This window comes from Mytilus galloprovincialis, chromosome 6, assembly GCF_965363235.1.
Source record: "Mytilus galloprovincialis chromosome 6, xbMytGall1.hap1.1, whole genome shotgun sequence".
Classification (NCBI taxonomy): Eukaryota; Metazoa; Mollusca; class Bivalvia; order Mytilida; family Mytilidae; genus Mytilus; species Mytilus galloprovincialis.
The window spans coordinates 92,369,806-92,383,012 of NC_134843.1; the positions used below are offsets into that span (position 1 = coordinate 92,369,806).

Below are 13,207 nucleotides of genomic sequence, written 5' to 3' on the forward strand. Positions count from 1 at the left end.
GTCTGGATGGGAAAGTAAGATATTTACAAAAGAGAACTTATTGAATAATGTTCTTCAATGAAATGTCAATACCAACTAAGGCTTCATGACATTACTTGTGTGTGAAAAAATAAAAAATAGGCTTCTTGTATGAACATTTAACTAAATTTAAAATAGAGCTGATGTGATGCTTAGAATATTTTCTTGCCTGGAGTAGATTAACATAAAGAAAATCTTCCATGTGAAGATCTTTTTGAACAAAGATCGTTCTATATATACAATTTCTTAGTCATTTTTGTGTCAGCCTAGATTTTGCATTATTTCTCCATTTTGCTCAATTTATTTTAACTCTAAAATAGAACATTTAAATCTGCAAATTAGAGGCATCATGAAAAACATTTAAGTTCTTGTCCAATATAGTCCTGCTTTAGAGGATATACTTTTATAATCCAAATTAAGTCTGTTCAAAGAGTAATCTATGATGACTTTTTTATTGTCCTTTTATGATCTTTTATAATTTTCTATTTCTTGATGATGAAAAATTTAACCCTTGACCTAACTACATCCATTATCAGTTAGATTGATCAATATATTTTCAAACTTTGGTTTTATCTGTTATCTCTTTATCATATAAATGTTTCTGCTCAAGTTTCATAACATTCGATGAAGGTATGACAAAGTTGAGAATAATCAGTAAAAAATAGAAATAAGAAAGAAAAAAATCCAAGTTTTATCAGTACAGTACGGAAATTTAAGCAAAAAAGTATTTTCAAAATATCGATTTGCACACGGTCTTTTGATTATTTAGAAACTTTGATTTAGTTTTGTAAAATCCCATGATTGTTAGTCAAATGTTGATCACTGCTGACGACAGAATGTAGGAACATTTTGTCTGGCTTCCACAACTTTCAATGTGGGCAAGCCAGAAATCAGACTATGAAAAACATCAGCATGAATTGAAAATGATGACTAACTATTAATGATAATCAGGTTATTTTTGGATGGATGTATATAAAAACAAATGAAACAATGTATAAATTAAAGTAGATGTTGTTTGAAGTTTTTAAAGAAAACGAAATAAGTGTACACAGGTAAAATAGCTACGGACGTTTTACGTCCGTAAAAAATCCGTAAAACGTCCGTATTATACGGCACGTCTACGGACGAATAGTACCACGGACGTAAAACGTCCGTTGCTTCCCATCCGTAAAACGTCCGTAAAACGTCTGTAATACGGATATTTAGTACCACGTCCGTATTACGGACGTTTAGTACCACGGACGTAATACGGATGTTTAATACCACGGACGTATAACGTCTATAATAATTATGCATTATAATATATATATATTATAGTATATAACACACTTATTGTAGTATATATAACACACTTATTATAATAATAATAGTGTATAGTATAGTTTGATTTTTATGTAACAGTTGCATTGTATTGCTGAAACTTTTGATGGAACTGTCAATGATAAAATGCTATACTTTTTTTTAAGGTGATGATACTTTTTATTTGCATTTCCTTATATCATGTATATAGTCTCCTAGTGTTCTATCTAAAAAAAATATTCTGATGCAATACACATACAAGGATTTTGTCAAAGAACTTTCTGTCATACAGTGACTTGTTGTTTAACAAGTTGAATATTGATGATATCTTTTTAAACATTTTACATGATATTTCAAGAGTAAATCAACAATAATCAGAAGTATTTCAGTGGTGGTCTTTGGTTCATATTTTGCTTTCATGTATTAACTTGATAAAATAAGGCTCTTAGTTTTCTCTATTTGTCATGTCCAAACCCTTTCACAACACACTATATAGTTCATTTTTTTCATTGTTGGAGGACATATGGATACCTATAATAGCTCACTATCACATCATGTGAACTCTGGTGGATATTTTTCTCATTGGCAATTCAACCAAATGTCCTTACTTTTATAAGTCCTTTTTATTATATATCAAGAGTAATTGATCTCAAGAGTATAAATTGAGAATACTGTAATGTTTCCTTTTTACAGTTTTGAATGTATCCTTTTTCTTCAAACTTTCTTAGAACAAACATAATCTTCAATCTTCTTCAAAGTTCAAAATTTTATTTCCAAGGATTTATATGCACATTATAATTTCTCTACTTTCCAAGTCTATGAATGTCAAAATAAATGTCTTCTTTGTAAATTTAAACGTTCTATTTTTTGTAAAATTCCCAAGTTTGTGAGGTAGTCTTCTGTGTCCTGTATTCATGGTATTGGTTATTCTTCACCATGTTCACTGTGATGGTAACTGAAATAAAATATTCATAAAGAATATAAATCTAACTTCCATGAATTACATAAGCTAATTGTTATATGTTTGCAAATTCATTCTGTTAATGCAAAATCATTAACTGGTCGTTTTTTTTTTGCTTATTTGAATGTCCAGTGGCAAATATTTTATGTTTTCTAAATAACAACGTTAACTTATCAAAACATAATATTGGCCAGTCTGACTAGGTAAGTTTGTAATGTAAATGCTATGATAGTCTGAATTTCTGACATCTCAAGTGTGTGTGTATGGAGCAGAAGGAGGCGAGCAGAGTAAGGCTTAATGCATGCATTGAATCAGAAAGTGAGAAAAATAAGCAACACTGTACATGTACAATTAAACTTGAAACAGTTTTAGGTAGATAACATAAAATTATTTAAATTAACTGCAATTCTACAGATGAACTTACTTTGATATCAGGTCTGTTTTGCAGGGCATTCACACCTACATGACATACATGTTCACCAGTAATATCAATCCTTGCCAATAATGTCCTTTCCTTTCATTTGGTAACAAGCTAAAATTGTATATATATATATAAATTAATCAAGAAGTCCAGACAAAAACTATATGTAGTATGAACCGATGCTCACTAATTTATACCTTTCCTATATACTTTTACTTTTAAGTAAATTGAAACAAAATGTAAGCTAACAACAGAAAGAAGATCAAGTTTAAGCTTATAAAAAAATCCTATATACATGTATGTGCAGATTTTAATAAAAGAACAACCTTTCAATGTACCTTGGCAATTGATAAACTTCAATTGAATCATAATTTCCTGTCAATATGCACATCTACATAGTATGTCCTTATTATCATGATTATCTACTAAGTTTCATGAAATTCTGTTGTGTGGTTTCAGAGGAGTTGCAATGACAAACTGTTGAAGTAGTAATAAAGCAAATAAGTTCAAAGGGGCATAACTCCTAGAAAAAAAATGAATTGTAATTTCCTGTTGATATGCACATCTACATAGTATGTCCTTATTATCTACAAAGTTTCACGAAATTCTGTTGTGTGGATTCAGGAGAGTTGCAATAACAAACTGTTGAAGTAGTACATTAAACTTAAAGCAAATATGTTCAAAGGGGCTTAACTCCTAAAAAAAAAAATTGAATCTTAATTTCCTGTCGATATGCACATCTACATTGTATGTCCTTATTATCTAAAAAGATTTCATGAAATTCTGTTGTGTGGTTTGAGAACAGTTGTGATGACAAGAAACAGGACTTGACGTCAGACAGACAGGTCAAAAACATTATACCCCCAAAACTTCGTTGAGTGGGACATAAAAATGCTGAATATCATGAAACATTGTTAAATTGTTCATATTTTTTTGTTGTAAGCTCCCATTTGATTTTTATAAATTTAAGTTTGTCAGTTTCTGAGTTATAAGATTTTCTTCATACATGTCATAAGAAAAGGGGTGACTTTCAAGTTTTTGGAAATACATGTATCCTTAAAATTTCGTTAAACTTTGATGACCGATTTATAGCTATTAAGAAAACCTCCTTTTAGTTTTCTTTTTATAAATTTCTGATATACATGTGACATTGAGAAATTATTGTTTGTTTGCTGTCTGACAACAGATTAACCAATTATTGCGCAACAGCCCAGTGTATTGCACAACAGCAAGAAATCTTTAATTGAATATACATGTAGATTCAATTCTTGAATTCATATAAACTGCTACTTTTGCATAGGTAATGTTTCTGTATTTAAAATCTGTAGTACTGGACATTTACTTTTGATATTTAGTATCATAACTTTCTTTACTTAAAAATTATTGTAACATTTAGGTACGGTACATGTATAAGTCGTTCCCAAACCTAATTACAAACATTAATGTGTAAACTATGTAAAAGTTTCAGTCAATGAACCATGATGAGGGGGTGGGGCTATATAATCTCCATGGAAACAATACTTGCAAATGCCAATAAATTTGCATACCAAATATTATTGACTAAACATAAGCAGTTTATCTTAAACTGATCTAATCACAAACTAATACATGTAAACTAAGATAAGTTTCAAAGTCATTAGACTGTGACTGAGGGGGCGAGGCCAAATATTCTCCATGGAAATGAGATGTGCCAATGCTTATACAACTGAATACCAATTAACATTGCCCAACCACTAATGGTTCCCCTTGAACTGACCTAATCACAAACTAATACATGATAACTTAGAAAAAATTTCAAAGTCAATAGACCATGACTAAGGGGGCGGAGCCAAATTATCTCCATGGAAATGAGATATACCAATGCTTATACAACTGCATACCAAATATCATTGACTTACCACTTGTGGTTCCCCATAAACTGACCTAATCACAAACTAATACATGTATGAGCAAAAGTTTCGAAGTCAATAGACCATGACTGAGAAGGCAGGGCCAAATAATCTCCATGGAAATGAGATGTGCCAATGCTTATACAACTGCATACCAAATATGATTATCCTATCACATGTGATTCACCATAAACTAGACCTAATCACAAACTAATACATTGTTGATGCCGTCGCCTCCGAAGCTACAGTACTACATATTTTTTGGTTCAGAAATAGTACATAGATGCAAAAGTAGCTGTGTAACCAATTTCAAGTTCTTTGACTACATTTATTCAGAAACATATAATATGTCAAATATTTATTTACAATCCAAATTAGGACCTGTATCAAGGAGTAAGAAACTTGTCAACATTTAAGTGAAGCACTAATTATAAGAATTTTTGCATACATGTAGCAATATAATATTTCCTACAGAAAGTAACCAAAAGTTAGTGTGCAATAAATTCTATTATTGCATAGCAATATAATATTTCCCACAGAAAATAACTAAAAGTTAGCGTGCAATAAATTCTATTATCATATACTTAGACTTAATAACATATGATTTTTACCGTATGATAATAGCATTAAATTAAAGTATTTTCTATATTTTTCGAATTGGTGCTTAGCGGGCTGATATGAAAAGTTTATCACATGCTTCGATTGTTATCACATGCCTTTCCGTAACGTTATCACATGGCATTCTGGTGATACTCAGCAAATTCCGGAAAATACACCTTAATGCTACGTTTTCAGTGAAAAACATTACAAAGTAGTGTACAAAACAATTATATGAATACTGGAAAGTATATTGTGTAAAATAATTAAATTAAATTAAAAAAAAATATTAACAGTCAGAGATATAACTCTATAGGGTTATTACAGAAAATAACTTGCGTGTGTTATTACAGATACTTTTCCATAAATTTTCTAAATCTGTAATAACATATGTTTGTTATTTGTAAAATTCTTTAATCTATAGTGGACTCTAGGGAACTCTTGAGACTTTGCGCAGAAACTAAATGCATAGCCTTGCTAATTAATTTTTAAATGGAATTAATACATTTTTGATTAACCATGGTTAATTAATGAGACAAGGCTATTTAGGAATTAACTTAGCTGTGATAACAAGGCTTAGTTATTATAGGAATGTAACTTATTATATAAGACACTTGGGAATTACTGAGAAACTTGCACAAAACCTCATTACATGCTCTGGTCATTATTTCTTACAATAAATCAAAATACATTGTAATTAAGCATGATTTATGTCTGAGCAAATGCTTTGAAGTGATATACATGTAGAGAAGCTGTGATAACACCCTTTAGTTATTACAGGCATATTTTTTCTGTAATAACATATAGGTGTACTATTCAAAATTGGAATACTATGAACTGTTACATCTTTCAATATTTAAGTAAACATAAAGAAAATAGTAATATCAATAGAACTTGTATACATTTTAACTAAACTTATGAAGTATATTGTCCCTTTGAAACATGTAACATCAGGGGTGTGGAAATATTTGTTGTGAGCACTTGTCCTTGGGCAAGTAAAACTAAAAATTTTACTTGTCCGGAAAAAAATTACTTGCCCTGATGATCTCAATAAATATTGAAGTGTTTCTTGTTAGCTAATATATGATTCTTACTTAGCACTGTTGTGCATCACAAACAAATGAAATCCATTTGTTTATATGTGTAAAAAAATAGAAAAGTAGGAAATGGGTTAACATCAATTGCACACAAACCTAACAAACCAACCAATGAAATGACATGTAAAGGACAATTTTGCAGCAGTTTTTGAATAAAAATTGTAGACAGTAGGTACATATATATACTAAATTTGAGGACAGTGATTGAAGAAATGTAAACTAAATAATAGATAAACTAGCTATTGATGTTGAGTTTCTTTCAACTGACACACTTGTTTTTTCTTGATTATTTATTATTGTCTTGATGGGCAATGAAAGATATTAAGGTATCCCTTCTATTCACCACTTTGACAACAAATAATGTTGACCTTTCATCTATAAAAAAGACAAAAATATAATTTATTTTTCGAATTTCCCTAGATAGCCAGGAGCAATCTGATAGCCACGATGTCTAAAATTCTCGCTTTGTGTCCTCCATTTGCATTTAAGGTTTTCTACTCGACTCATGACTCTTTTTGTCTTGCTTGTTCAGCTTTTTATTAAGTATTTATCATTCTGAATCTCGATACAAAATTTTAAAATAAATGACACTTTCAGTAAATGATGAATAAAACCTAATCGACGATCCCGGGTCAATGGACAAAGCCAATGCAATGTTACGCGACTCGGGTTCGCATGCTTATTTTTATTTATTATGGTAATCAGTCTATTTCCGGCATCATGTAACATTTATCGTTATGAACATTGATGTTTTTACTTACTGAACATTGGTTTCTTTTACATAAATTAAACATCTTTATACGTTTTGAAATTAATTTAATGTTTTTGTTGGATTTGAACTTTGTCTTGTATATTTTTTTACTTGTCCACGGGCAACCAAGACAAAAATAATTACTTGTCCGGTTGTTCAAATGTACGAGTCGGGCGAGTCGGGCATAGCATTTCCACACCCCTGAACATACGTATGTTATCACATTTCTTTGATTTTTTAATCCACAATAACAAATGTATGTTATTTTCCTGTAATAACCCTATAGAGTTATATCCCTGACTGATTAAATAAATGCATTTTTTAAGTTTTTCTGAAACATAATTTAGAAAGTTACTTTAAAAAAAGTTGACTTTTCCAAACAATTTTCATCATGTATATTGTTGAATTATTTTTTTGTCCATTCGTCCATATTAAAATGTTGGGGTTTTTTTTCTCTCTGTTGAGGCATATGATAGAAAGTTTTCTTATTGAATGTATCAAATTTTGGGTCCGACGTCCGTGAACTTTTTACTCTTTCAAGATCTTTTCGGGAACCACGTAGAAGGATCAATATATGAATCTGTTATTTTTCTCTACTGTTGAAGCATATGATAAAAAGACCATAACATGTCATTTTTCATATCGCATGTATTATCAGCCATGCGGCTCTTGGGCTGATATTGAACCTAGGGCTGATAATACATGCGATATGAAAAATGCCATGTAATAATCTGATAATATTGCACTACAATGACTAGTGCAAAAATCTTCAAAAAATCATGACGTTATCAATGACAAACTCTTAGTTTAAACCAATTTTTACTTTCAAATATTATATTGCTATACAATAAAAGGGTTATTGCATGAATATTGGGGTATATTGTCCCTCGTAGAACATATATTGCACTCGCAAGCTTATGCAATATAAAATTCAACTCGGGACAATATTCCCTAATATTCATGCAATAACCCTATAATATTGCACCAGTGCAATACATCTTCAAAATTATTGCATGAATATTGGGAAATATTGTCCCTTGTAGAACAAAAATTGCACTCAACGCTCGTGCAATATAAATTTTACTCATGACAATATTCATGCAATATCCCTATATTATAACTACAATTGCACAATATTAATCACTTTACCATAAGTTATTATAAAAAAGAAGATGTGGTATGATTGCCAATGAGACAACTATCCACAAAAGACCAAAATGACACAGACATTAACAACTATAGGCGACTGTATGGCCTTCAACAATGAGCAAAGCCCATACCTATTGCTTGGTGTCAAGGTAATTAAGAATCTCAAATTTGATAAAAATAATTAAGCACGTATTCTTCATTTTGTGGTTTAAAGTTTCTTTAGACAAGTAAGATGCTGAAAGAATATAATATACAGATATAAACAATACCAAATATTCACATTATTTTTTCAAAATGGTCTCAAAGCTTCAAATTTGCAATTTCTTTAATGAAAAATGCACCAAAAAAAAATAATACCTGTAACACTTCGGTTTTGTACATTTCATGAGCAGGAGCTTATCATGATTATATAATTTAGTCAAATACAAACTTATAACTCCATAAAAGTATCGTGCTTAAGCCTTTACATAAATTTCAAGAAAATCAACCAAAAACTGACCAAAAAAGGACTCATTTTTGCGGAGTTATCTCCCCTTCCAATGTTAATTTCCAAAGGAAATATAAAATGCCACTTTTGAGTTTTCCTCAAGTTAGATTTTATGGGACTTTTTTCTGTGTATATAAAGGGCATAACGCTATAGAATAGAACTAAAACATTTTCTGTTTTAATTAGTTTGAGGTTAACCGTTTCCTCCATAATGACGCTTTTTGACCCCACCCCTTTACTCCATAATGACGCCTTTTGACGCCTGTGTAGTACCTCAGTTGAAACGCATTGACTACAAAATGTCTGCATATTAAAAAAGACTTTAAAAAAATTGTATCCAATATGAAAAGGATATTCAGGAGAATATCTGACTTGAATTTCATTGATGAAATGTTCGTTTTTACAATGCATTAATACTTTAAACCTGATGATTTTTTTTTTATTGAAAAAATCCTATGCAAATCAAGTTTGTAAAAAAAAATTCCATGGAGGAAAGGGTTAAATCTTAGTTAAATTGTTTATGGTTTTGTAAAAAAAATAATTTGTCACTTCTAACTGTTAACATGGATAATTTTCAAACTTGCCCACAACAAGAATCAAAACTTGGAACTCTATGACCTCAAATTTTAAAATAAATCTTGGAAACTACATGTCCATGATTTACCGAGTTTGACAAGAGAGCAAAATTATCAAATAAACTAGGCATCATTTTAATATAAACATACCTCTCATCACAAAATTATTCATTGACTACTGCTCCTCTGTGCTCATATGCACATAAATCAATATAATGACAATCTATGAATCCACTATATAATCTAGACAGCAATGACCCAAATGAATTCTGTTCTGTTGCTTATCTTCTCCTACTTCTCAAAGTACTTGTACTTGTACATTCTTTGAAAATGCTAAAAGAAATAATGTTTAATGAAATGAAGTTATAATATCTGCCAAAATTGCATTTAATATTTGATCTTGCAAAATTGGCTTAGTTTTGATCTTTTAAACTAGACCAACAAACTTTCCCTGAAAAAAAAGGATAGCTCTTCTTAACCTGGTAAACATTTTAACTCCAGGTCAAATTTGCTCTGAATGCTTTAGTTTCTGCTTTCAGAGATACATGTATAAGCCAAAAACTGCATTTTACCCCTATGTTCTATTTTTAGTCATGTTGGCATGTTAGTTAGCAAGAGGGGTCATCCGACACATATTTCTAACTAAATAAGTGTAATTTAGTGGTTCAATTTGTCTTATCTTGCTGTTTATCATATTTTTTTTTGTTCTGTTTTTTATATTTTACATTGTATAAATCAGTCTCTTAGTTTTCTTGTTTGAATTGATTTACAAATTTGTGATTCTCATATACATGATATAGGGTCCTTAAAAACTGAATATGCAGTATTGGCTTTGCTCATAGTCATTGTTGAAGGATGTAAAGTGACCTATTGTTGTACATGTTAACAGTTAACTTCGATGTCACTTGATTTCTGGTGGAGAGTTTTCTTTTCTTGTTAAGGGTGCAATCAAAAGTTGCAGGCTTGACAAAAACCTGAAATCAGGTCATGTGCACACCCCTGAAGACATGATACCTGCACATTTTTCATAATCAAAGTTGTATGAATTTCATAGATTTTTACCTGGTCTTTCAAAAAATTCATGCTTCAGGGTACTTTCGCCTGCTCCATAAAGAGCTACAGTGTCTGCAAATAAGTTTTCAATTTTCACTGTTTACAGTGTTGTCTCCCCTCAAAACATGTATATTTAATCTAATTTTTTTAATTATTTTAATCATTCAACCTGCTTTAATTGAAGTTAATTAATATATCTTTACAACCAAATACAAAAAACATGATACTTTTTCACCAATTATGTTGATAAAAAGGGACTTCCCTCCATGTTTATTTTTAGTTGGGGAATAACCCCTAGTTTTTATACGAAACTGTTTATAGCAACCTAAACAATATTTTATTTTGAAAATAAGGGAGCTACCATTTGATTTTTATGGGGGGGGGGGGGGGGGGCTAGGATGAAATTTGAAAAAAATAGGCAGGACAGGAGTTTTGAGTGTAAAAAAAGGCAGGATGAGACACTTTGCAAAAAAAATGCAGGATGACAATTTAGGTAAAAAAAAGTCGGAATAAACTAATAACATGAATAAAAAAAAGGCAGGACCGCATAGAGTGAAAAATAAAAAGGCAGGACAGAAATTACAACTGAAAAAAAATGCAGGACAAAATTTTTCATCCTAGCCCCCACCCCCCCTAAAAATCAAATGGTAGCTCCCTAATTATGTAATTTAAACATTATTATCATAATTACAATATGACAGATTTATAAGTGGAAAAAAGTGAATTTACACTTTTAAAAATTCCTCTATTTTCTCATTCACTATCACCATGATCACCACATTTTTTGTATTTTTATATTAACATTACGTACATGTAAAGCAGACCTTTCACCTTCTCAAGGAGTCCACTTCCCATGTACAAGAGGAGGCCCAAACAGCTTGATTCTGAGTAAGCTAAAAAAAAGTTCAAATAGATTATGATACACTAAATAAATACATAAATTACATGTACATAATAATTTAATAATAAATATGAATCCACAATCATCATGATCATGGTTTCAGAAATGACACATCAATTTAAATCAATAGATATCATACATCTGCATTGGCTAGAGGTACATGTATAGGGGGAGGGTTAAGATCTCATAAACATGTTTAACCCCGCTTGAATTTTGCGCCTGTCCCAAGTCAGGAGCCTCTGGCCTTTGTTAGTCTTGTACTATTTTTAATTTTAGTTTCTTGTGTACAATTTGGAGTTTAGCATGTTTAGTATGGCGTTCATTATCACTGAACTAGTATATATATTTGTTTAGGGGCCAGCTGATGGACGCCTCCGGAATTTCTTGCTGCATTGAAGACATGTTGGTGACCTTCTGCTGTTGTCTGCTTTATGGTCGGGTTGTTGTCTCTTTGACACATTCCCCATTTCCATTATCAATTTTATGTATATTAAATTTTTATATCAGTGTTTTCTAATTTCTGGGTAGTCTAGTAGTCCAAATTATTATGACGTCTTGAAAGGCTATTATAATATTATTTTTTGGACGCTTTACTCTAATGTACAGTAAGGCGTACAGTAAGGCGTCAAATAAAAAAAATGTAATAGCCTTTCAAGAAGTCATAATTATTTGAACTAGGTAGTCTAGATAAGTACAAATTTATGTAAATAAGGGCAAATTTGCAGACTTTTATTTTTTATATAAATTAAATATTAATTATATTCATTTGGATTTTACCCAAGTCATGCAAGTTGGGCAAGGCCATTCTTTGCAGGAGTATATTTTACAGATTTTAACCATTTTTATATAAAGTAGGGCAATTTTTTTTTAAAGCAGGACGAGTTGGTAAGGAAGCCACCACTTGACTTTTATGGGGTGGGGGCTACGATAAAAATGTTATCCTGCATTTTTTTTTAAAAGTTGACAGAACTCCAGTTCCGCATATTTTTCAAATAACATCCAAGCACCCCCCACACAGGCACTTGTCTCAGAAAAAAAAATCCTATATATATGTATTAAATATGTATTATATTAAGGTATATAGGGAATTTTTTTTCTGAGACAAGTGCCTGTGACATGGTGACCCCCCACCTCCAATAAAACTCACATGGTAGCTCCCTTAACAAGAGTGGGACATTTTTAGAAAGGGAGACGTGTTGTTAAAAAAGTAGGCCGTTTTGGCAGTGGGTCGAGTTGACTTGCGTCCGTTCTTGCCTATCTTCTGATCTTTGTCATGTTTGTCAGACTGATTTTCGGGTTTGCATGCGATGAAATTTATAAATTCAAATGTTTTTTCGTGAAAAGTATACCACTAGCATCTTCTTAAATATTTGCATGATAATATTTACCTTTCGGTGCGCTTTCCAAGTACAAAATAGCGGGTATGTAAATAATCCATCAAAAAGACACACAACTTTCTTGTTTAAAACCCGGTTTCTTCAAGTTAATCGACAAGCAAACCATTTCAATTTATCTGTTTATAATAACTTGTTGATCCAACAGTTTTGAAAAACCAGAGGTCCTCGTATTATCTATCAGACTAGTATACATCTTTCCATTCTTTTTAACTGTAAAACATGAATTCAGCCAGCAGCCGACGAGCGTCCATGGATGGAGTTGCGTCATAGTGTAAAAAACGGCAACGGTGATTTTTCCGGGTTTTCGTATTCCATTTGTCAAGCTTTCGAGAACACAGGGACTCGGTTAGCAGATTAAAATTTTGTAAATCAATGTTTTTATTTTAGGTTTTTTCAGTATAAGGATATGGATAGTAAACTGCACATTGCCAGAAAACAAAGAAATAGTGATGGCAACTTTATATACGTTAATATAGTAATGCAAATAGACAGGAAATAATAAAAAAATAAATAAAAACAATGATTTACAAAATTTTAATCTGCTAACCGAGTCCCTGTGTTCGAGAATACACTTTACGATCATTTACGTATATGATTGAGAGTTAGTCCGGA

General features: G+C 31.1%; 1 long non-coding RNA gene across 3 annotated transcripts; it reads right to left on the reverse strand.

Moving 5' to 3' along the window:
- Positions 1–2,199: 2,199 nt before the first annotated feature.
- On the reverse strand, positions 2,200–12,856 carry LOC143080721 (uncharacterized). Of its 3 annotated transcripts, XR_012979781.1 has the most exons (5): positions 12,587–12,856; positions 11,109–11,190; positions 9,395–9,577; positions 2,703–2,810; positions 2,200–2,272 (listed from the first exon to the last, which is right to left on the reverse strand). It is a non-coding gene; the product is annotated as an uncharacterized LOC143080721 (long non-coding RNA). The 3 variants fall into 3 exon arrangements; XR_012979782.1 differs by lacking the exon at positions 11,109–11,190 and having other exon boundaries at positions 12,587–12,854; XR_012979783.1 differs by lacking the exons at positions 11,109–11,190; positions 12,587–12,856 and adding an exon at positions 10,307–10,324.
- Between the last annotated feature and the right edge of the window lie 351 nt (positions 12,857–13,207).